General features: G+C 47.2%; 1 gene segment (V, D, J or C); it reads left to right on the plus strand.

The window, feature by feature from the left end:
- Positions 1–22,639, plus strand: part of LOC140419253 (T cell receptor alpha variable 38-2/delta variable 8-like) — a 148,923-nt gene that overhangs the window by 20,434 nt on the left and 105,850 nt on the right. The window contains exons 2-4 of the V gene segment in view: positions 7,145–7,194; positions 12,100–12,142; positions 16,885–16,950.

A 22,639-nucleotide genomic window follows, 5' to 3' on the forward strand; every position in this document is an offset into this window, starting at 1 on the left:
CTTGTGTAGGGTGCTCTCTCCGAGGGCCAGTGCAGACTCGATGGGCCAAATGGCCTACTCCTGCAATGTATATTCTATGATTCTCTGTATCACATTCCAACAGCGCTGTTCAGACTACACACAGGGATGGTGATTTCCACGTTGTACTGCCTCTGCCATGTCTTGGGAGTGATCATGGAGACAGTGTAGAGGAAACCTTACTCTGTATCTAGCCCCGTGTTGTACCTGTTCTGGGAGTGTTTGATGGGGACAGTGTAGAGGGAGCTTTACTCTGTATCTAACCCCGTGCTGTACCTGTCCTGGGAGTGTTTGATGGGGACAGTGTAGAGGAAACCTTACTCTGTATCTAACCCCGTGCTGTACCTGTCCTGGGAGTGTTTGATGGGGACAGTGTAGAGGGAGCTTTACTCTGTATCTAACCCCGTGCTGTACCTGTCCTGGGAGTGTTTGATGGGGACAGTGTAGAGGGAGCTTTACTCTGTATCTAACCCCGTGCTGTACCTGTCCTGGGAGTGTTTGATGGGGACAGTGTAGAGGGAGCTTTACTCTGTATCTAACCCCGTGCTGTACCTGTCCTGGGAGTGTTTGATGGGTCAGTGTAGAGGGAGCTTTACTCTGTATCTAAATCCTTATTCATGGGTCACTAAACGCTAGCGTGCGGGTACATTAAGCAATCAGGAAGGCCAATGGTACGTTAACTTTCATCGCTCGGGGTTATTAGTATTGGGGTTAAGATGACTTGCTGCAATTGTACAGAGCCTTGGTCACAACACACCTGGACCATTGTGTGGATTTTTGTTCTCCATATCTAAGGAAGGATATACTTGCTGTAGAAGGGGTGTAATGGAGATTCACCAGACGAATCCCTGGGATGGTGAAGTTGTCTGATGAGGAGAGATTGAGGAAAATGTACCTGTGTTCCCGAAAAATGAGAGGTGATCTTGAAACATACACAATTCATACGGGGTATCACAAGATAGATGTAGGTCAGATGTTCTCTGACTGGTGAGATTAGACCCAGGGGGAGGGGGCACAGTCTCAAACCATAAGACCATAAGACATTGAAGCAGAATTAGGCCACTCGGCCCATCGAGTCTGCTTCGCCATTCAATCATGGCTGATATTTTTCTAATTCCCATTCTCCTGCCTTCTCTCCATAACCCCTGATCCCCTTATTGATCAAGAACCGATCTATCTCTGTCTTAGAGATACTCAGTGATTTGGCCTCCACAGCCTTCTGCGGCAAAGAGTTCCACAGATTCACCGCCCTCTGGCTGAAGAAATTCCTCCTCATCTCTGTTTTAAAGGATCGTCCCTTTACTCTGAGATGGTATCCTCTGCTTCTAGTTTTTCCTACAAGTGGAAACATCCTCTCCACGTCCACTCTATCCAGGCCTCGCAGTATCCTGTAAGTTTCAATAAGACCCCCCCTCATCCTTCTAAACTCCAACGAGTACAGACGCAGTGTCCTCAACCATTCCTCATACGACAAGTTCTTCATTCCAGGGAACATTCTTGTGAACCTCCACTGGACCCTTTCCAAGGCAGCACATCCTTCCTTCGATACTGGGCCTAAAACTGCTCACAATACTCCAAATGGCGTCTGACCAGAGCCTTATACAGCCTCAGAAGTACATCCCTTGTCTTGTATTCTCGCCCTCTTGACATGAATGCTCAGAATCAGGGGTAGACCATTGCAGACTGAGATGAGGAGGAATTTCTTCATTGAGAGGGTGGAGAATCTTGGAATTCTCTGTTCCAGAGGGTTGTGGAAGCTCAATCATTGAGCATGTTCCAGACACAAATCGACTGTGTATAATACAATAGGAATGTGTGTGTGTGTGTGCGTGCGTCTGTGCGTGCCAGGATCTGTTTGAATGGTGGAGCAGACTCGATGGGCCACATCGCCTACACATGCTCATATTTTCCTTTGAGACTTAAATGCGTATACACACACAAGTTCACAGATACACACACACACACACACATGTGCGTGCACACACTGACTGGTACATACACGGCAACAGATACATACACACACACACACACACATGCATGCATAGACACATGCGTGTACACACACATTGGCGCACACACATACATATATATTAGCCATTTAAGACCATTTGATAGAATGCTACACATCCCAGTTTTCCAATGACACCAAACATTAGACAGCGTTGTAAGCAACATAGCTGGAAACATCAAATTGCAGGGAGATATTATCGTTTTGGCGGTAGACTGAACTGGTGGACGTGTTTCAGTGTTGGGAAATGTTTCGATGATGTGCTTTAGAATTAAAAAGGATAGAACCGTGATCTTTATAAACGATGAGAAGACAGAAACGGTGGAAGTTTAAACTGTACAGATATTTCACAGCTAGATTCACACAATACAGACAGCAATGTATGGTAGATTTTGGAAGTGCCACAAATGTTGTCAAGTGCAGTGCGAGGCGTACCTCAATGTTTCAGTCTTACTGAGAAACTGTCAGCCCACAGGACAACATTTCTGTATAATAGGATTGAAACACAAGTTCAAATAGTTTTGTTTCAAAGTTTAAAATAACCAGTCATTTTTCTGTGCAGCTTTCGGAATCTGTCAGTGGAATTTAGGTTATACAGGCAAGTGTTAACAAGAGTATTGGGAACTGATTGGAAGTTTTGATGGAGATATTCCTGCATTATGGAAATGTGTGATATCTATTTAGGGTTGGGGAATGGATTGATCAAAGGATGTAGCTTTTTGTTATCTATATCAGACTGACAGCCTTGAAGATTCACAACTTCCATGTGCTGAGAGAAAGGATTGATTAACCAAGGCCGATTATTCAAATACTTCAGACAAGTGACAAAACAACAGTAACAGAGAATATACAAACAGAGACAGGCAGACACCTTTAATCGGAGCTTAAACTTCATGTTTAAATGTGAAGGGCTGAAATAAACAAGAGTCCACCCTGGGATTCGGTGCAATTTGAGTTCTGCTTTTCCAAAAAATAAAAATAACTGTCTGGAATGAAAAATTCTTTGGAGAGGACAGTATTTAAGCCCAGACAGCATTTGGGTTGTGAGTGTTTGATGGACAGTGCAGATAAAGCTTTACTCTGAAACACTGGAATTTAGTTTAAGGGTGATTTAATCACATGCTTCAGAATAATAATTGATATTGCACATCTCGTGTGTGTCTCAGTGTCAGCTGTGAAACATGTACAGCAGAATCTCATCCTGTTTCTGTGTGTCTCTCTGAAATTCGCTGGTCCTTTCCTAAATTACCACTGACTAGATTTGAAATGGGCTCCATTGCCTGTGAAGCAGTTTGTGATACCCAAAGGTTATGAAAAGTGCTTTAGAAAAGTCTGTCCGCAAGCTGTTGTGAGGATGTTCAGAGTCCGTGTGTGACTTGGGTCACACACAGGCCAGATACACCTCTCCAAGTTAAAGGTGGAGAATGGATCTCGCTCCATTTGAAAGATGTATTGACCCAGCCTGTCTGAGTTTGTGTCTGTGTGTGAGTTTGTGTTTGTCTGTACACGTGTTTGTGTGTCTGGGGTGGGGTGGGAGTTTGTGTGTGTGACTTTTTACACGGCACGGTAGCACAGTGGGTAGCACTGTGGCTTTACAGCTCCAGGGTCCCGGGTTCGATTCCCGGCACGTTCTCTCTGTGTCTGCGTGGGTTTCCTCTGGGAGCTCCGGTTTCTTCCCACAAGTCTGAAAGACGTGCTGTTAGGTCATTTGGACATTCTGAATGCTCCCTCTGTGTACCCGAACAGGCGCCGGAATGTGGCGACTAGGGGCTTTTCACAGTAAATTAATTGCAGTGTTAATGTAAGCCTACTTGTGACAATAAAGATTATTATACATGGTAGTCCCACAGGCTCTTACCCTGGGTACATGGTAGTCAGCACTCCAAAAGGGTTAATTGTAGTGTCCACAGCAGTATGGTGTAATGTAGTATTAACTGGGACAAGAGCTTACAGTATAAACAGTGACGGGGTCAACTGCAGTGATCACTGGGAAAGGAGCTAATGTGTTCTCAATAGAGATATGGATGAGAACGGTTATATATCACAAGGTAATATTCACAATGACATTCTCAAATGCAGTAATATTTCTGACACAGTGTAGAGCAGGATTTACAGCTACTGATGCTGCTAGGAAATAAATTCATCCAGGGCTTTGTATCGGATTATTAAAATTGGTTATTGTTAAGGTGGTCGAGTCGCGAAGGCAGGCTCGATCAGCTGGATGGCCCACTTCTGTTCCTATGTACCTCTCCTGGGAGTGTTTGATGGGGACAGTGTAGAGGGAGATTTACTCTGTATCTAACACCGTGCTGTACCTGTCCTGGGAGTGTTTGATGGGGACAGTGTAGAGGGAGCTTTACTCTGTATCTAACCCCGTGCTGTACCTGTCCTGGGAGTGTTTGATGGGGACAGTGTAGAGGGAGATTTACTCTGTATCTAACCCCGTTCTGTACCTGTCCTGGGAGTTTTTGATGTGGACAGTGTAGAGGGAGCTTTACTCTGTATCTCACCCTGTGCTTTACCTGTCTTGGGAGTGTTTGATGGGGACAGTCCAGAGGGAGCTTTACTCTTTATCTAACCCTATGCTGTACCTGTCCTGGGAATGTTTAATGGGGACAGTGTAGAGGGAGCTTCATTCATTATCTAACCTCGTGCTGTACCTGTCCTGTAGTGTTTGATGGGGACAGTGTAGAGGGAGCTTTACTCTGTATCTAACCCCGTGCTGTACCTGTCCTGGGAGTGTTTGATGGGGACAGTGTATAGGGAGCTTTACTCTTTATCTAACCCTATGCTGTACCTGTCCTGGGAGTGTTTGATTGTGACTGTGTAGAGGGAGCATTACTCTTTATCTAACCCCGTGCTGTACCTGTCCTGGGAGTGTTTGATGGGTCTTTAAGAGAAGATTCCTGGCCACAAAAACAAAGCTCATTGCAAAGTTTCACTTCATATTTTACATGTTGTTCACAGACAGATTTCTTCAATGAGCTGCTCTATAAATTTGGATTCAATTTGATTTTTTCACACTGAGATGTTAAGCTTATTCCTCAATGAAAACAGGGTCATCGGCAACAACATCATTTTATTAGACAAGGAGGTTCATGGGATTTTTTCACTGAAATCATCTGATGTCAGTTCATGAGATTAGAATTTATAATGAAACAATTTGGATTCAATGAAAACGGTCAGTTTGATAACCCCAACTGCTTTCTGTTAACTCGCCCCTCACTCTCCTCTCTCACCTTGTTTTTAATTTGGGGAATTCTGCAGGCAGCTTGTGCACAGGAAGAGCCCAAAAATGGTGGCACTTTCAAAATTAAGTTCAGAGTCTCTGAAGATGGATTTCTTGCTCTCTTTCTATTTGAACATGTACAAACTAACAGCAGACATATTGATTGCACAGTAAGATTCCACAATCAGAAATGTGATCATAGTGGAAAATTCTCCCACGTCCCCTGTGGAAAGGATGAATTAACTCCCTCATTCCCACGTTTAAGTTTAAGACTTTTAACTCATGACCTTCAAACATTTTGCAGTCCGTGAGCTACTTTTTAATAAGTGTGGTCACTGTTGCTGTGTTTTTTGAAAATATTTTCATTCCGATGAGGACGGACATAACAACATACAAACAATCAGTCAGTCACAAGACAAACAAAAAAGTATTCTCCTCATTTGACATTTATTCCTTGATTTCCATTAAACCTTTCCCCTCTTCCCTCCCCTTACCCACTGGCAACAAACAGATCTGTAAATAGAGACAAGAACAGCTTCCATCTCGTCCAGAAACCCCCATCTGAGGCACAAAGGGTTAACTTTAGTTTCTCAAGTTTAAGGAATTCCGCATTATCCCTCAACCATGTTGATATTTTTGGCGGATCTTCTGACTTCCCTTCCAATAAAATTAGCCTCCGGGCGATCAATGTGGCAAAGGCCACCACATCGGCCCCGTCCCCATCTATTAGTCCCGGTACTTCCGACACCCCAGAAATTGCCACATGTGGTCCCAGTAATATTTCCACCTCCACAACTTTTGTTTGTGTTTTAAATAGCGAGAGCCAGAAGCCCACGAATTGTGGACGTGACCAGAAGATGTGGACATGGTTAACTGGTCCTCCTTTACACTCTCACATTTATCTTCTTCCTCTGTGAAGAATCTGCTCATTCGGTCCTGTGTCATATGGCCCCTGTGTACATCCTTGAATTGTATCAAGCCCATCCGAGCACATGAAGATGTTGCATTGACCCTGGTATAATCTCACTCCATCGTCCCCATTCCAACGCCACATCCAACTCTTCCTTCCACTTTTGTTTCATCTCTTCAATCGCTGCTTTCTTTCTGTCCATCAGCCACCTGTAAATGTTAGTAATTCTCCCATCACCAACTCAGCTGGGAGGTGCAATTTATCCAGCACCTTGTTCTCTGGTAGGCAAACGAACGAGGACAACTCCTTTTTCACCAAGTTTCATCATTGAAGATAATTAAACTTCACCTCCCTCTGCATTTTATGTTTCTCCCTCAATTCTTCAAATCTACTTTCCAACAACAAGTCTTTAACCTGTCTCAGCCCAGCTTTATGCCACTGTTTAAATATTGTATCCAGTCTTGCCGCCGGGGTGAATCGGGGGTTTCCATAAATAGGGGCTCGCACCGTCAAGTTTACCAAACCAAAATGGCGTCTCAGCTTGCTCCAGATGTTGAAGGAAGATGCCAGCACCGGGCTTTGTGTAAACCTCCCCGGGGGAAATGGGAGTGGAGCCGCAGCGGAAGTCTGCGAACTAGCCCCTTTACACGATGCTTCCACCACCTGTACCCATTCCGCTTCTTCCTCTCCCCACCATTGCCCAATCTTCTCCAAATTCACCGCCCAATAACAATACAAAAGATTGGGAAGCACCAACCCTCCCACCCACCCATTCTTTTTAAATGTGAGCTGGTATTTTTGAAGAGAAATCCAATTAATCTCCTTCCATTTACTGATGGAGAAGTGATCTGCCGCATTTTCTATCTGTTTAGAGCAGGGTGTCTGTGTGAGGGTAAGTGTGTTACTGTGTGTGTGGACCTTTCTCTATCTGTCTATCTGCCAGTCGCCCTGGTCCAAGATTCTATTTCTCTCCCCACAGATGCTGCCTGACCTGCTCAGTATTTTCCGCATTGGTACAAGAGCGAGGAGGTAAGGCTGGTGTTATACAAGACACTAGTTAGACCTCAGCTGGAATATTGTGGACAGTTCTGGGTGCCACATGATAGGAAGGGTGTGAACACACTGGAGCGAGTGCAGAGGAGGTTCACAAGAATGGTTCAGGAATGAGAAACTTCAGTGATGAGGTTAGATTGGAGAGGTTGGGTCTGTTCTCCACGCAGAGAAATGGCCAAGAGGAGATTTGATAGAGGTGTTCAAATTCTTGGGGGTGCCGGACAGAGTTGACAGGGAGAAACGGTTCCCACTATTAAGAAGATCAAGAACGAGATGGCACAGAAGGAAAGTGAATTGGAAAAGAAGCAAATATGATGTGAGAAAATGGAAACAGTCTCGTGTAGAGAGAGCCCTGCTCGATATCTGACCCCGTGCTGTATCTGTCCTGGGAGTGTTTGATGGGGACAGTGTAGAGAGAGCCCTGCTCGATATCTGACCCCGTGGTGTACCTGTCCTGGGAGTGTTTGATGGGGACAGTGTAGAGAGAGCCCTGCTCGATATCTGACCCCGTGCTGTACCTGTCCTGGGAGTGTTTGATGGGGACAGTGTAGAGAGAGCTTTACTCTGTATCTAACCCCGTGCTGTACCTGTCCTGGGAGTGTTTGATGGGGACAGTGTAGAGGGAGCTTTACTCTGTATCTAACCCCGTGCTGTACCTGTCCTGGGAGTGTTTGATGGGGACAGTGTAGAGAGAGCTTTAATCTGTATCGAACCCCATGCTGTACCTGTCCTGGGAGTGTTTGATGGGGACAGTGTAGAGGGAGCTTTACTCTGTCTCTAACCCCGTGCTGTACCTGTCCTGGGAGTGTTTGATGGGGACAGTGTAGAGGGAGCTTTACTCTGTAACTAACCCCGTGCTGTACCTGTCCTGGGAGTGTTTGATGGGGACAGTGTGGAGGGAGCTTTACTCTATATCTAACCCCGTACTGTACCTGTCCAGGGTGTGTTTGATGGGGACAGTGTAGCAGGAGCTTTACTCTGTATCTAACCCCGTGCTGTACTTGTCCTGGGAGTATTTGATGGGGACAGTGTAGAGGAGCTTTACTCGGTATCTAACCCTGTGCTGCACCTGTCCTGGGAGTGTTTGATGGGAACAGTGTAGAGAGAGCCCTGCTCGATATGTAACCCCGTTTTGTACCTGTGCTGGGAGTGTTTGATGGGGACAGTGCAGAGGAGCTTTACTCCGTATGTAACCCCGTGATGTACCTGTCCTGGGGGTGTTTGCCAGGGACAGTGTAGAGGAATCTGTGTCTAACCCCATGATGTACCTTTACTGGTCATGTTTGATGGAGATTCAAAATCTGCAATAAATGTCTTCTATTAGTTTCTCCATCTGTCTGTTTCTGCTTCTCTCTCTGTCTGTCTGGGAATATTGTCAAAACAAAATCCACGATCAGCAGTCAGCCATTTTAAATTACTTAATGGTGGCCATTCTAGGTGAGCACAGCACAGTCATTTCTGACATTTGTACACATTGGTATAACAAAATCCTGATGGAAAGTGTCTGATTTAAACAGTGATTTGTTGGTGAATGTAGATGTAGAAAGGGAGCTGGCTGTCCTTGTACACCAGTCACTGAAAGTGGAGAGGGGGGTGCAGCAAGCAGTTAAGAAGGCCAATGATATGTTGGCCTTCATTGAAAGAGGGATTTGAGTTCAGAAGTGGAGATGTCTTTCTGCAGGTACACAAGGCCTTGGTGAGACCACACCAGGAGTATTGCGTACAGTTTCGGTCTCCCTAACTAAGAAAGGACATAGTTGCCAGAGAGGGAGTGCAGTGGAGGGTCAATTGGCTGATAGGGAGTTTCCCGGACTGTCCTACAAGGAGAGATTGGTTTGACTGTGGCACAGTGGTTAGCACTGCTGCCTCACAGTGCCAGTGACCAGGGTTAAATTCCGGCCTTGTGTGACTGATTATGTGGAGTTGGCAGTTTCTTCCCGCGTGTGCGTGGGTTTCCTCCGGGTGCTCCGGTTTCCTTCCACAGTCCAAAGATGTGCAGGCTAGGTGGAATGGTCCTGCTAAATTACCCCTTAGTGTCCAAGAAAGATTGTTTAGATTAGGTTAAGGAGTTATTGGGATAGGGCGGGTGACTGAGCTTACATAGAGTGCTGTGTCAGAGGGTTGGTGTAGATTCGATGGGCAGAATGGCCTCCTTCTGCATTGTAGGGATTCTGTGATTGTGCCTGTATTCACCAGAGCCGAGAAGGATGAGAGGAGATGTTGGCCGTGCGAAATTGCCCCTTAGTGGCCCAAAGGGTAGGTGGTGTTACTGGGGTTATTTGGATTTGGTGGAGGCGTGGGCTTGGGTAGGGTGCTCTCTCCGAGGGCCGGTGCACACTCGATGGGCCAAATGGCCTGCTCCTGCAATGTATATTCTCTGGTTCTGCGAGCTCTGATTGAAATGTATCACATTCCAACAGCGCTGTTCAGACGATTCACAGGGATGGTGATTTCCACGTTGTACTGCCTCTGCCATGTCTTGGGAGGGATCATAGGGACAGTGTAGAGGAAACCTTACTCTGTATCTAACCCCGTGCTGTACCTGTCCTGGGAGTGTTTGATGGGGACAGTGTAGAGGGAGCTTTACTCTGTATCTAACCCCGTGCTGTACCTGTCCTGGGAGTGTGTGATGGGGACAGTGTAGAGGGAGCTTTACTCTGTACCTAACCCCGTGCTGTACCTGTCCTGGGAGTGTGTGATGGGGACAGTGTAGAGGGAGCTTTACTCTGTATCTAACCCCGTGCTGTACCTGTTCTGGGAGTGTTTGATGGGGACAGTGTAGAGGGAGCTTTACTCTGTATCCAACCCCGTGCTGTACCTGTCCTGGGAGTGTTTGATGGGGACAGTGTAGAGGAAACCTTACTCTGTATCTAACCCCGTGCTGTACCTGTCCTGGGAGTGTTTGATGGGGACAGTGTTGAGGGAGCTTTACTCTGTATCTAACCCCGTGCTGTACCTGTCCTGGGAGTGTTTGATGGGGACAGTGTGGAGGGAGCTTTACTCTGTATCTAACCCCGTGCTGTACCTGTCCTGGGAGTGTTTGATGGGGACAGTGAAGGGGAGCTTTACTCTGTATCTAACCCCGTGCTGTACCTGTCCAGGCAGTGTTTGATGGGGACAGTGTGGAGGGAGCTTTACTCTGTATCTAACCCCGTGCTGTACCTGTCCAGGCAGTGTTTGATGGGGACAGTGTAGGGGGAGCTTTGCTCTGTATCTAACCCCGTGCTGTACCTGTCCTGGGAGTGTTTGATGGGGACAGTGTGGAGGGAGCTTTACTCTGTATCTAACCCCGTGCTGTACCTGTCCTGGGAGTGTTTGATGGGGTCAGTGTAGAGCGAGCTTTACTCTGTATCTAACCCCGTGCTGTACCTGTCCAGGCAGTGTTTGATGGGGACAGTGTAGATGGAGTGTTACTCTGTATCTCACCCAGTGCGATATCTGACTTGGGAGTGTTTGATGGGGACAGTGCAGAGGGAGCTTTAGTCCGAATATATCATCGTACTGTATCTGCCCTGGGAGTGTTTGATGTGGACAGCGTAGAGGCAGTTTTACTCTGTTTAGATCAGTGCCCTGTACCTGTCCTGGGAGTGTTTGATGGGGAGAATGTAGAGGGAGCCTTACTCTGTATCTAACCCCGTGCTGTACCTGTCCTGGGGAGTGTTTGATGGGGACAGTGTAGAGGAAGCTTTACTCTGTATATACCATGGTACTGTAGCTGCCCTGGGAGGGTTTGTTGGGGACAGTTTAGAGGGATGTGTAATCTGTATCTAACCCCATGATGTACTTTGGCTAACAGTGTTTGATGGAGATTCTGAATCTTGAATTAATGTATTCTGTTAGTCTCCCCATCTTCTCTGTCTCTGCAACTCTCTATCTCTCTCTCTGGGAATCTGTCTAAACAAATCCACGATCAGCAGTCAGCCATTTTAAGTTACTTAACGGTGGCCATTTTACGTGAGCACAACACTGAGACAATTCGGACAGTTGTCTAAGTTAGTGTCAAACAATAACTGAAGGAAAGAGTCGTATTTAAACAGTGATATGTTGGGCAATGTGGATGTACAAATGGAGCTTGTACACCAGTCGCTGAAAGTGGAGAGGGGGGTGCAGCAAGCAGTTAAGAAGACCAATGATATGTTGGCCTTCATTGCAAGAGGGCTTTGAGTTCAGAAGTGGAGAAGTCTTTCTGCAGTTATACTGGGCCTTGGTGAGACCACACCTGGAGTACTGTGTACAGTTTTTGGTCTCCCTACCATGGAAGGATATAGTTGCCAGAGAGGGAGTGCAGCGGAGGGTCAGTTGGCTGATAGGGAGGTTGCCGGACTGTCCTAGGAGGAGAGATTGCTTCAATAGGGCCTGAACGAGCCCTGTTTCTCCAACCTAACCCTGGAGATCAAATCCCACATTCCTGGTGATTTCTCCCCTCTCAAAGATGGAAAGATATTGACTAAGTTTAAAGCAGAAATTGACTGATTTCTAAATCCCATTGACATAAAGGGATATGGGGATAGTGTTGGGGAAAAGACATTGAAGTAAAGATATTTTACAGCTGGATTCACAGAATACAGACAACAAAGTATCTTGAATTTTGGAAGAGCCACAAATATTGTCAAACATTTGGGAAATGATTGGAAACAGTTTGGACTGAGATCTCCTCAGTGACCTGTGTGCAGACCCCACCCCCGACTTACTGTGAGGAATGTCCCCCTCGGTGTGTTTCCTGTGTCTGCTAAGGAAGACACTTGTCCTGTCTATGGTTATGTTAATTCAGCAGTCAACAACAGATTCTGTCCTGTCGTTATTTCTGTCTTTGTTTGACATTTGTTTCCCTCTGAATTTCTGGCATGTTTGGAATGACTATTCGTCTGTCACCCGAGGAAGGCTTTCCATAGAATGAGTAAAAAGCAGCAAGAAATCACAGAATGTGAGTTAAACACAACTTCATTTCTGCCTCCATTTTGAGAGAAGATTCCTGGCCACAAAAACAAAGCTCATTGCAAAGTTTCACTTCATATTTTACATGTTGTTCACAGACAGATTTCTTCAATGAGCTGCTCTATAAATATGGATTCAATTTGATTTTTTTCTCACTGTGAGATGTAAAGTTTATTCCTGAATCAATACAGGGTCATCGGCAACAACATCATTTTATTAGACAAGGCGGTTCAATGGGATTTTTCTCTGGGATCCTCTGATGTCAATTCCTGAGATTAGAATTTATAATGAAACAATTTGGATTAAATGAAAATGGTCATTTTGATAACCCCAATGTCCTGACTGCCTCACGTCCTGGCACCCTCACACCATCACACCCTCATGTCTCCTAACCCTCACATCCTGACCCACTCGCGTCCCCGAACCCTCAGATCCTGACCCGCTGTGTACCTCTTTCTGTGTGTGTGTCCCTCACTCTGTCTGTGTGCCCACCGCTCTCTGTCCCTCTCTGTATCCCTCTCTCTCTCTGTGTCCCTGGCTCTCTCTGTGTCCTTCTATCTCACTCTATCCCTCTCTTTCATTGCGTACCTCTTTCTATCTGTGTCACTCTTTCTGTGTCCCTCTCCCTCTATGTGTCCCCCTCTCTCTGTCTCTCTCGCTGTGTCGCTCTCTTGCTGTGTCCCCCTCTCTCTCACTGTGTCCCTCTCTGTCCCCCTCGCTCTCTCTGCCCCCCTCACTCTTGGTGTGTCCCTCACTATCTAGCTGTGTCCCTCACACTCTCGCTGTGTCCCACTCTCTCTCATTGTGTCCCACTCTCTCTCATTGTGTCCCACTCTCTCTCATTGTGTCCCTCTCTCTCTCGCTGTGTCCAACTCTCTCTCGCTGTGACCCTCTCTCTCTCGCTGTGTCCCTCTCTCTCTCGCTGTGTCCCTTTCTCTCTCACTGTGTCCCTTTCTCTCTCACTGTGTCCCTTTCTCTCTCGCTGTGTCCTTCTCTCTCTCGCTGTGTCCTTCTCTCTCTCGCTGTGTCCTTCTCTCTCTCGCTATGTCCCCCTCTCTCTCGCTATGTCCCCCTCTCTCTCGCTGTGTCCCCCTCTCTCTCGCTGTGTCCCCCTCTCTCTCGCTGTGTCCCCCTCTCTCTCGCTGTGTCCCCCTCTCTCTCGCTGTGTCCCTCTCTCTCTCTCTCTCTCTCTCGCTGTGTCCCTCTCTCTCTCTCTCTCTCGCTCTCGCTGTGTCCCTCGCTCTCGCTGTGTCCCTCGCTCTCGCTGTGTCCCTCGCTCTCGCTGTGTCCCTCGCTCTCGCTGTGTCCCTCGCTCTCGCTGTGTCCCTCGCTCTCGGTGTGTCCCTCGCTCTCGGTGTGTCCCTCGCTCTCGGTGTGTCCCTCGCTCTCGGTGTGTCCCTCGGTGAGTGTGAGAGTCAGTGAGTGTGAGTCTGACTGTGTGTGAATCAGTATGTAATAATGAGTCTGTGTGTAAGAGTGAGTTAGTGAGTGAGTGAGCGTGTGTTAGTGAGTGATTGTTTTAAGGTTGTTAGTGAATGTGTAAGAGTATGTGCATAAGAGTGTGTGTAAGAATGAGTTAAATCTAACCCCTCGATTAGATTGCACATTGTATCGCACTGCAGTGTATCTGTAAACGGTGAGTGTGTGCAAGGGTGAGTGTGTCTAAGAGTGAGCGAGTCAGCGTGTGAGTATGTCAATGAGAGTGACTGTGTAAGTGAGTTTGTGTGTGAGCGAGTTAGTGTGTAAGAATGAGTGAGTAGGTGAGTGAGTGCGCAAGTGTGTATAATGGTGGGTGTGAGTGAGGGTGAGTAAGTGTGTAAGAGTGACTGTTTAAGAGTGGGTGAGTGTGAGGGAGTGTGAGTGCGTGTGTAGGAGTGTGTGTGAGTGAATGTGTAAGAGTAAGTGTGCAAGTGAGTGAGCGTGTAAGAGGGTGAGTGTGTGTGTGATTGAATGTGTAAGAGTGAGTGCCGGCGTGTGAGTGAGTGTGCGAGTGAGTGTTTAAGTGTGAGAGAGTGAGTGTGTAAGACTGAGTGAGTGATGTGAGTGTGAGAGTGAGTGTGACGGAATAAGTGAGTTTCCGTGTATAAATGAGTGTGTATGAGTGAGTAACTGTGTAATAGTGAGCGAGTGTGAGTCAGGGTGTGTAAGAGTCAGTTAGCTAGTAAGTGAGTGAGAGTGTGTTAGTGAGTGATTTAGTGTGTGGTTGAGTATGTGAGTGGGTAAGAGAGTGAGTGTGTAAGAGTGAGTCGGTGTGCGTGAGTGAGTGTGTGATTGAGTGAGCATGAGGTGGTGAGTGTTCGAGTTAGTGCATGAGTGTGAGTGAATGCGAGTTAGTGAGTGTGCGGAAGGATGTGTGTGACAGAGACAGTGTGTAATTCAGTCAGTGTAAGAGTGAGATTTAGTGAGTACGAGTGTGCTAGTGAGTATGCGTGTCCCAAAGTGAGTGCAGGTGAGTGTAAGAGTGAGAGTGTGTGTGAAAATGTGTGCATAAGAGGGAGTATAAGAGTGACTGAGTGTAAGAGTGAGTGTGAATGATAGTTAGTCTGTGTTAGTGAGAGAGTGTGAGTGTGTGAGTAAGAGTGAGTTTGAATCAGTGAGTGAGCCTGAGTGAGTGTGTAAGAGTGAGCGAGTTAGTGTGTGAGTGGGTATGTGAGTGTGAGTAACTGAATGTGTAAGTGAGTGAGTGAATATCTGAGAGTGTGTGTGTTAGCGTGTGAGAGTGAGTGTGTCAGAGTGAGTGAATGAGTGTGTGAGTGACAGTGTGTGTGAGTGAGTGTGAAGGCGAGTAAGAGTATGTAAGAGTGAGTGTGTGTGAGTGAATGTGTAAGAATGAATGAGCGAGTATGTGAGTGGGTGAGTGTTTAAGTGTGAGTGAGTGTGGAAGAGTGTGTGAGTGCGTGTGGAAGACTGAGCGAGTGTGTAGGAATGAGTGAGTTTCCGTGTACAGGTGAGTGTGTAAGAGTGAGTGAGCGTGTAAGAGTGAATGAGGGTGTGTAAGAGTGAGTGTGTGTGAGTGATTGTGTAAGAGTGAGTGAGTGCGTAAGAGTATATTTGTAGGAGTGTGAGTGAGTGTGTATGAGTGAGTTAAATCTAACCCCTCGATTAGATTCCACTCTGTAACTCACTCCCGGATCTGTTATTCTATATATAAACTATCCTGAACCCCTCGATTAGATTCCAGTCTGTCACTCACTCCCGGGTATCTGTTATTCTATATATAAACCATCCTGAACCCCTCGATTAGATTCCAGCCTGTCACTCACTCCTGGGTATCTGTTACTCTATATATAAACTATCCTGAACCCCTCGATTAGATTCCAGTCTGTAACTCACTCCCGGGTATCTGTTATTCTATATATATATATATATATATATATTAACTGTCCTGAATGCCTCGATTAGATTCCAGTCTGTAACTCACTCCTGGGTATCTGTTATTCTATATATAAACCATCCTGATCCCCTCCATTAGGTTCCAGACTGTAACTCATTCCTGGGTATCTGTTATTCTATATGTAAACCATCCTGATCCCCTCCATTAGATTCCACTCTGTAACTCACTCCCGGGTATCTGTTATTCTATATATAAACTATCCTGAACCCCTCGATTAGATTCCAGTCTGTAACTCACTCCCGGGTATCTGTTATTCTATATATAAACCATCCTGAACCCCTCGATTAGATTCCAGTCTGTAACTCACTCCTGGGTATCTGTTATTCTATGTATAAACCACCCCGAACCCCTCGATTAGATTCCAGTCTGTAACTCACTCCTGGGTATCTGTTATTCTATATATAATCTATCCCGAAGCCCTCCATTAGATTCCAGTCTGTAACTCACTCCAGGGTATCTGTTATTCTGTATGTAATCTATTCCGAAGCCCTCCATTAGATTCCAGTCTGTAACTCACTCCTGGGTATCTGTTGTTCTATATATAAACTATCCTGAACCCCTCGATTAGATTCCAGTCTGTAACTCACTCCTGGGTATCTGTTGTTCTATATATGTCTATCCCGAACACCTCGATTAGATTCCAGTCTGTAACTCACTCCCGGGTATCTGTTACTCTATATATAAACTATCCTGAACCCCTCCTTTAGATTCCAGTCTGTAACTCACTCCTGGGTATCTGTTATTCTACATATAAACTATCCTGAACCCCTCGATTAGATTCCAGTCTGTAACTCACTCCTGGGTATCTGTTATTCTGTATATAATCTATCCCGAACACCTCGATTAGATTCCAATCTGTAACTCACTCCCGGGTATCTGTTATTCTATATATAATCTATTCCGAAGCCCTCCATTAGATTGCAGTCTGTAACTCACTCCTGGGTATCTGTTATTCTGTATGTAATCTATTCCGAAGCCCTCCATTAGATTGCAGTCTGTCATTCATTCCCAGATATCATTTATTCTGTGTGTTAACCAGCGATATGCCGGACTGAGATGAGGAGGAATTTTGTCACTCAGATGGTGGTGAATCCTGGGAATTCTCTATCCCAGAGGGATGTGGAGACTCTGTCATTGAGCCGGTTCTAGACTGAGATTGATGGATCAGCAAGAGGCACGGGTATAGGGCAGGAACACGGTGTTGAAATGGAAGAATCTCCATGATCATATTGACTGGTGGAGCGAGCTCGAAGGGCTGAATGGCCCAGTCCTGCTCCTATTCCTTGTGGTCTGTTATTGCCAATTATTTCTCTGTTTATCTATTTACGATTATCCAGAAAAGTGGGATGGGAATGAATTCTGCATCGTTTGTGATTTGGATATTGGAGTAATCATCACTTGGGGTAAGTTCTGTTATGTTGAGAATTCCTGATCTTCTTTCAAAATAACACCCTTCCTTTGGAAACATTGCCTCATTCCCTCTACTTGCTGTAAATATCCTGGCAGCTTCTGTTGTGGAAATTGGAGAGGAACATTTATTACGTTTGTAACCCCATACTGAACCTGTCTTGGGGGTGTTTGATGGGGACAGTGTAGAGGGAGCTTTACTCTGTATCTAACCCGGTGCTGTACCTGTCCTGGGAGTGTTTGATGGGGACAGTGTAGAGGGAGATTTACTCTGTATCTAACCCCGTGCTGTACCTGTCCTGGGAGTGTTTGATGGGGAAAGTGTAGAGGGAGCTTTACTCTGTATCTAACCCCGTGCTGGTCCTGTCCTGGGAGTGTTTGATGGGGACAGTGTAGAGAGAGCTTTACTCTGTATCTAACCCCGTGCTGTACCTGTCCTGGGAGTGTTTGATGGGGACAGTGTAGAACAAACAACGAACAAAGAAATGTACAGCACAGGAACAGGCCCTTCGGCCCTCCAAGCCCGTGCCGACCATACTGCCCGACTAAACTACAATCTTCTACACTTCCTGGGTCCGTATCCTTCTATTCCCATCCTATTCATATATTTGTCAAGATGCCCCTTAAATGTCCCTATCATCCCTGCTTCCACTACCTCCTCCGGTAGCGAGTTCCAGGCACCCACTACCCTCTGCGTAAAAAACTTGCCTCGTACATCTACTCTAAACCTTGCCCCTCTCACCTTAAACCTATGCCCCCTAGTAATTGACCCCTCTACCCTGGGGAAAAGCCTCTGACTATCCACTCTGTCTATGCCCCTCATAATTTTGTATACCTCTATCAGGTCGCCCCTCAACCTCCTTCGTTCCAGAGAGAACAAACCGAGTTTATTCAATCGCTCCTCATAGCTTATGCCCTCCATACCAGGCAACATTCTGGTAAATCTCTTCTGCACCCTCTCTAAAGCCTCCACATCCTTCTGGTAGTGTGGCGACCAGAATTGAACACTATACTCCAAGTGTGGCCTAACTAAGGTTCTATACAGCTGCAACATGACTTGCCAATTCTTATACTCAATGCCCGGGCCAATGAAGGCAAGCATGCCGTATGCCTTCTTGAGTGTACCTGTCCTGGGTGTAGAGGGAGCTTTACTCTGTATCGAACCCCGTGCTGTACCTGTCCTGGGAGTGTTTGATGGGGACAGTGCAGAGGGAGCTTTACTCTGTATCTAACCCCGGGCTGTACCTGTCCTGGGAGTGTTTGATGGGGACAGTGTAGAGGGAGCTTTAATCTGTATCTAACCCTGTGCTGTACCTGTCCTGGGAGTGCTTGATGGGGCAGTGCAGAGGCAGCTTTACTCTGTATCTAACCCCGTGCTGTACCTGTCCTGGGAGTGTTTGATGGGGACAGTGTAGAGGGAGCTTTACTCTGTATCTAACCCCGTGCTGTACCTGTCCTGGGAGTGTTTAATGGGGACAGTGTAGAGGGAGCTTTACTCTGTATCGAACCCCGTGCTGTACCTGTCCTGGGAGTGTTTGATGGGGTCAGTGTAGAGGGAGCTTTACTCTGTATCTAACCCTGTGCTGTGCCTGTCCTGGGAGTGTTTGAAGGGGACAGTGTAGAGGGAGCTTTACTCTGTATCTAACCCCGTACTGTACCTGTCCTGGGAGTGTTTGATGGGGAGAATGTGGAGGGAGCTTTACTCTGTATCTAACCCCGTGCTGTACCTGTCCTGGGAGTGTTTGATGGGGACAGTGTAGAGGGAGCTTTACTCTTTATCTAACCCCGTGCTGTACCTGTCCTGGGAGTGTTTGATGGGGACAGTGTAGAGGGAGCTTTACTCTGTATCTAACCCCGTGCTGTACTGTTCTGGGAGTGTTTGATGGGGACAGTGTTGAGGGAGCTTTACTCTGTATCTAACCCCGTGCTGTACCTGTCCTGGGAGTGTTTGATGGGGACAGTGTAGAGGGCGCTTTACTCTGTATCTAACCCCGTGCTGTACCTGTCCTGGGAGTGTTTGATGGGGACAGTGTTGAGTGAGCTTTACTCTGTATCTAACCCCGTGCTGTACCTGTCCTGGGAGTGTTTGATGGGGACAGTGTAGAGGGAGCTTTACTCTGTATCTAACCTCGTGCTGTACCTGTCCTGGGAGTGTTTGATGGGGACAGTGTAGAGGGAGCATTACTCTGTATCTACCCCCGTGCTGTACCTGTCCTGGGAGTGTTTGATGGGGACAGTGTAGAGGGAGCTTTACTCTGTATCTAACCCCGTGCTGTACCTGTCCTGTGAGTGTTTGGTGGGGACAGTGTAGAGGGAGCTTCACTCTGTATCTAATCCCGTACTGTACCTGTCCTGGGAGTGTTTGATGGGGACAGTGTTGAGGGATTTTACTCTGTATCTAACCCCGTGCTGTACCTGTCCTGGGAGTGTTTGATGGGGACAGTGTTGAGGGAGCTTTACTCTGTATCTAACCCCGTGCTGGATCTGTCCTGGGAGTGTTTGATGGGGACAGTGTAGAGGGAGCTTTACTCTGTATCTAACCCCGTGCTGTACCTGTCCTGGGAGTGTTTGATGGGGACAGTGTTGAGGGAGCTTTACTCTGTATCTAACCCCGTGCTGTACCTGTCCTGGGTGTGTTTGATGGGGACAGTGTTGAGGGAGCTTTACTCTGTATCTAACACCGTGCTGTACCTGTCCTGTGAGTGTTTGATGGGGACAGTGTTGAGTGAGCTTTACTCTGTATCTAACCCCGTGCTGTACCTGTCCTGGGAGTGTTTGATGGGGACAGTGTAGAGGGAGCTTTACTCTGTATCTAACCCCGTGCTGTACCTGTCCTGGGAGTGTTTGATGGGGACAGTGTAGAGGGAGCATTACTCTGTATCTACCCCCGTGCTGTACCTGTCCTGGGAGTGTTTGATGGGGACAGTGTAGAGGGAGCATTACTCTGTATCTAACCCCGTGCTGTACCTGTCCTGGGAGTGTTTGATGGGGACAATGTGGAGGGAGCTTTACTCTGTATCTAACCCCGTGCTGTACCTGTCCTGGGAGTGTTTGATGGGGACAGTGTAGAGGGAGCTTTACTCTGTATCTAACCCCGTAATGTACCTGTCCTGGGATTGTTTGATGGGGGACAATATAGAGGGAGCTTTACTCTGTATCTAACCCCGTGATGTACCTGTCCTGGGAGTGTTTGCCAGGGACAGTGTAGAGGAATCTGTATCTAACCCCATGATGTACCTTTGCTGGTAGTGTTTGACAGGGTTTCAAAATCTCAAATAAATGTCATCTATTAGTTTCTCCATCTGTCTGTTTCTGCTTCTCTCTCTGTCTGTGTGGGAATATTGTCAACAGAAAATCCACGATCAGCAGTCAGCCATTTTAAGTTACTTAATGGTGGCCATTTTAGGTGAGCACAGCACAGTCATTTCTGACATTTGTACACGTTGGTGTAACAAAATCCTGATGGAAAGTGTCTGATTTAAACAATGATTTGTTGAAAAATGTGGATGTAGAAAGGGAGCTGGCTGTCCTTGTACACCAGTCACTGAAAGTGGAGAGGGGGGTGCAGCAAGCAGTTAAGAAGGCCAATGATATGTTGGCCTTCATTGAAAGAGGGATTTGAGTTCAGAAGTGGAGATGTCTTCCTGCAGTTACACAAGGCCTTGGTGAGACCACACCAGGAGTATTGCGTACAGTTTCGGTCTCCCTAACTAAGAAAGGATATAGTTGCCAGAGAGGGAGTGCAGCGGAGGGTCATTCGGCTGATAGGGAGGTTACCGGGCTGTCCTTCAAGGAGAGATTGGTTTGACTGTGGCACAGTGGTTAGCACTGCTGCCACACAGTGCCAGTGACCCGGGTTAAATTCCGGCCTTGTGTGACTGATTATGTGGAGTTGGCAGTTTCTCCCCGTGTGTGCGTGGGTTTCCTCCGGGTGCTCCGGTTTCCTTCCACAGTACAAAGATGTTGCAGGCTAGGTGGAATGGTCCTGCTAAATTACCCCTTAGTGTCCAAGAAAGATTGTTTAGATTAGGTTAAGGAGTTATTGGGATAGGGCGGGTGACTGAGCTTACATAGGGTGCTGTGTCAGAAGGTTGGTGTAGATTCGATGGGCAGAATGGCCTACTTCTGCATTGTAGGGATTCTGTGATTGTGCCGGTATTCACTAGAGCCGGGAAGGATGAGAGGAGATGTTGGCCGTGCTCAATTGCCCCTTAGTGGCCCAAAGGCTAGGTGGTGTTACTGGGGTTATTTGGAGAGGGTGGAGGCGTGGGCTTGTGTAGGGTGCACTCTCCGAGGGCCAGTGCAGACTCGATGGGCCAAATGGCCTACTCCTGCAATGTATATTCTATGATTCTCTGTATCACATTCCAACAGCGCTGTTCAGACTACACACAGGGATGGTGATTTCCACGTTGCACTGCCTCTGCCATGTCTTGGGAGTGATCATGGAGACAGTGTAGAGGAAACCTTACTCTGTATCTACCCCCGTGCTGTACCTGTCCTGGGAGTGTTTGATGGGGACAGTGTAGAGGGAGCTTTACTCTGTATCTAACCCCGTGCTGTACTTGTCCTGGGAGTGTTTGATGGAGACAGTGTAGAGGGAGCTTTACTCTGTATCTAACCCCGTGCTGTACCTGTCCTGGGAGTGTTTGATGGGCCGGTGTAGAGGGAGCTTTACTCTGTATCTAACCCCGTGCTGTACCTGTCCTGGGAGTGTTTGATGGGGAGAATGTGGAGGGAGCTTTACTCTGTATCTAACCCCGTGCTGTACCTGACCTGGGAGTGTTTGATGGGGACAGTGTAGAGGGAGCTTTACTCTGTATCTAACCCCGTGCTGTACCTGTCCTGGGAGTGTTTGATGGGGACAGTGTAGAGGCAGCTTTACTCTGTATCGAACCCCGTGCTGCCCTGGGAGTGTTTGATGGGGACAGTGTAGAGGGAGCTTTACTCTGTATCTAACCCCGTGCTGTACCTGTCCTGGGAGTGTTTGATGGGGACAGTGTAGAGGCAGCTTTACTCAGTATCTAACCCCGTGCTGCCCTGGGAGTGTTTGATGGGGACAGTGTAGAGGGAGCTTTACTCTGTATCTAACCTCGTGCTGTACCTGTCCTGGGAGTGTTTGATGGGGACAGTGTAGAGGGAGCTTTACTCTGTACCTAACCCCGTGCTGCCCTGGGAGTGTCTGATGGGGACAGTGTGGAGGGAGCTTTACTCAGTATCGAACCCCATGCTGTACCTGTCCTGGGAGTGTTTGATGGGGACAGTGTAGAGGGAGCTTTACTCTGTATCTAACCTCGTGCTGTACCTGTCCTGGGAGTGTTTGATGGGGACAGTGTAGAGGGAGCTTTACTCTGTATCTAACCCTGTGCTGTACCTGTCCTGGGAGTGTTTGATGGGGACAGTGTAGAGGGAGCTTTACTCTGTATCTAACCCCGTGCTGTACCTGTCCAGGCAGTGTTTGATGGGGACAGTGTGGAGGGAGCTTTACTCTGTATCTAACCCCGTGCTGTACCTGTCCTGGGAGTGTTTGATGGGGACAGTGTCGAGGGAGCTTTACTCTGTATCTAACCCCGTGCTGTACCTGTCCTGGGAGTGTTTGATGGGGACAGTGTCGAGGAAACCTTACTCTGTATCTAACCCCGTGCTGTACCTGTCCAGGCAGTGTTTGATGGGGACAGTGTAGAG

The sequence above is a fragment of the Scyliorhinus torazame genome, chromosome 5, assembly GCF_047496885.1.
Source record: "Scyliorhinus torazame isolate Kashiwa2021f chromosome 5, sScyTor2.1, whole genome shotgun sequence".
In the NCBI taxonomy this organism is placed as follows: domain Eukaryota; kingdom Metazoa; phylum Chordata; class Chondrichthyes; order Carcharhiniformes; family Scyliorhinidae; genus Scyliorhinus; species Scyliorhinus torazame.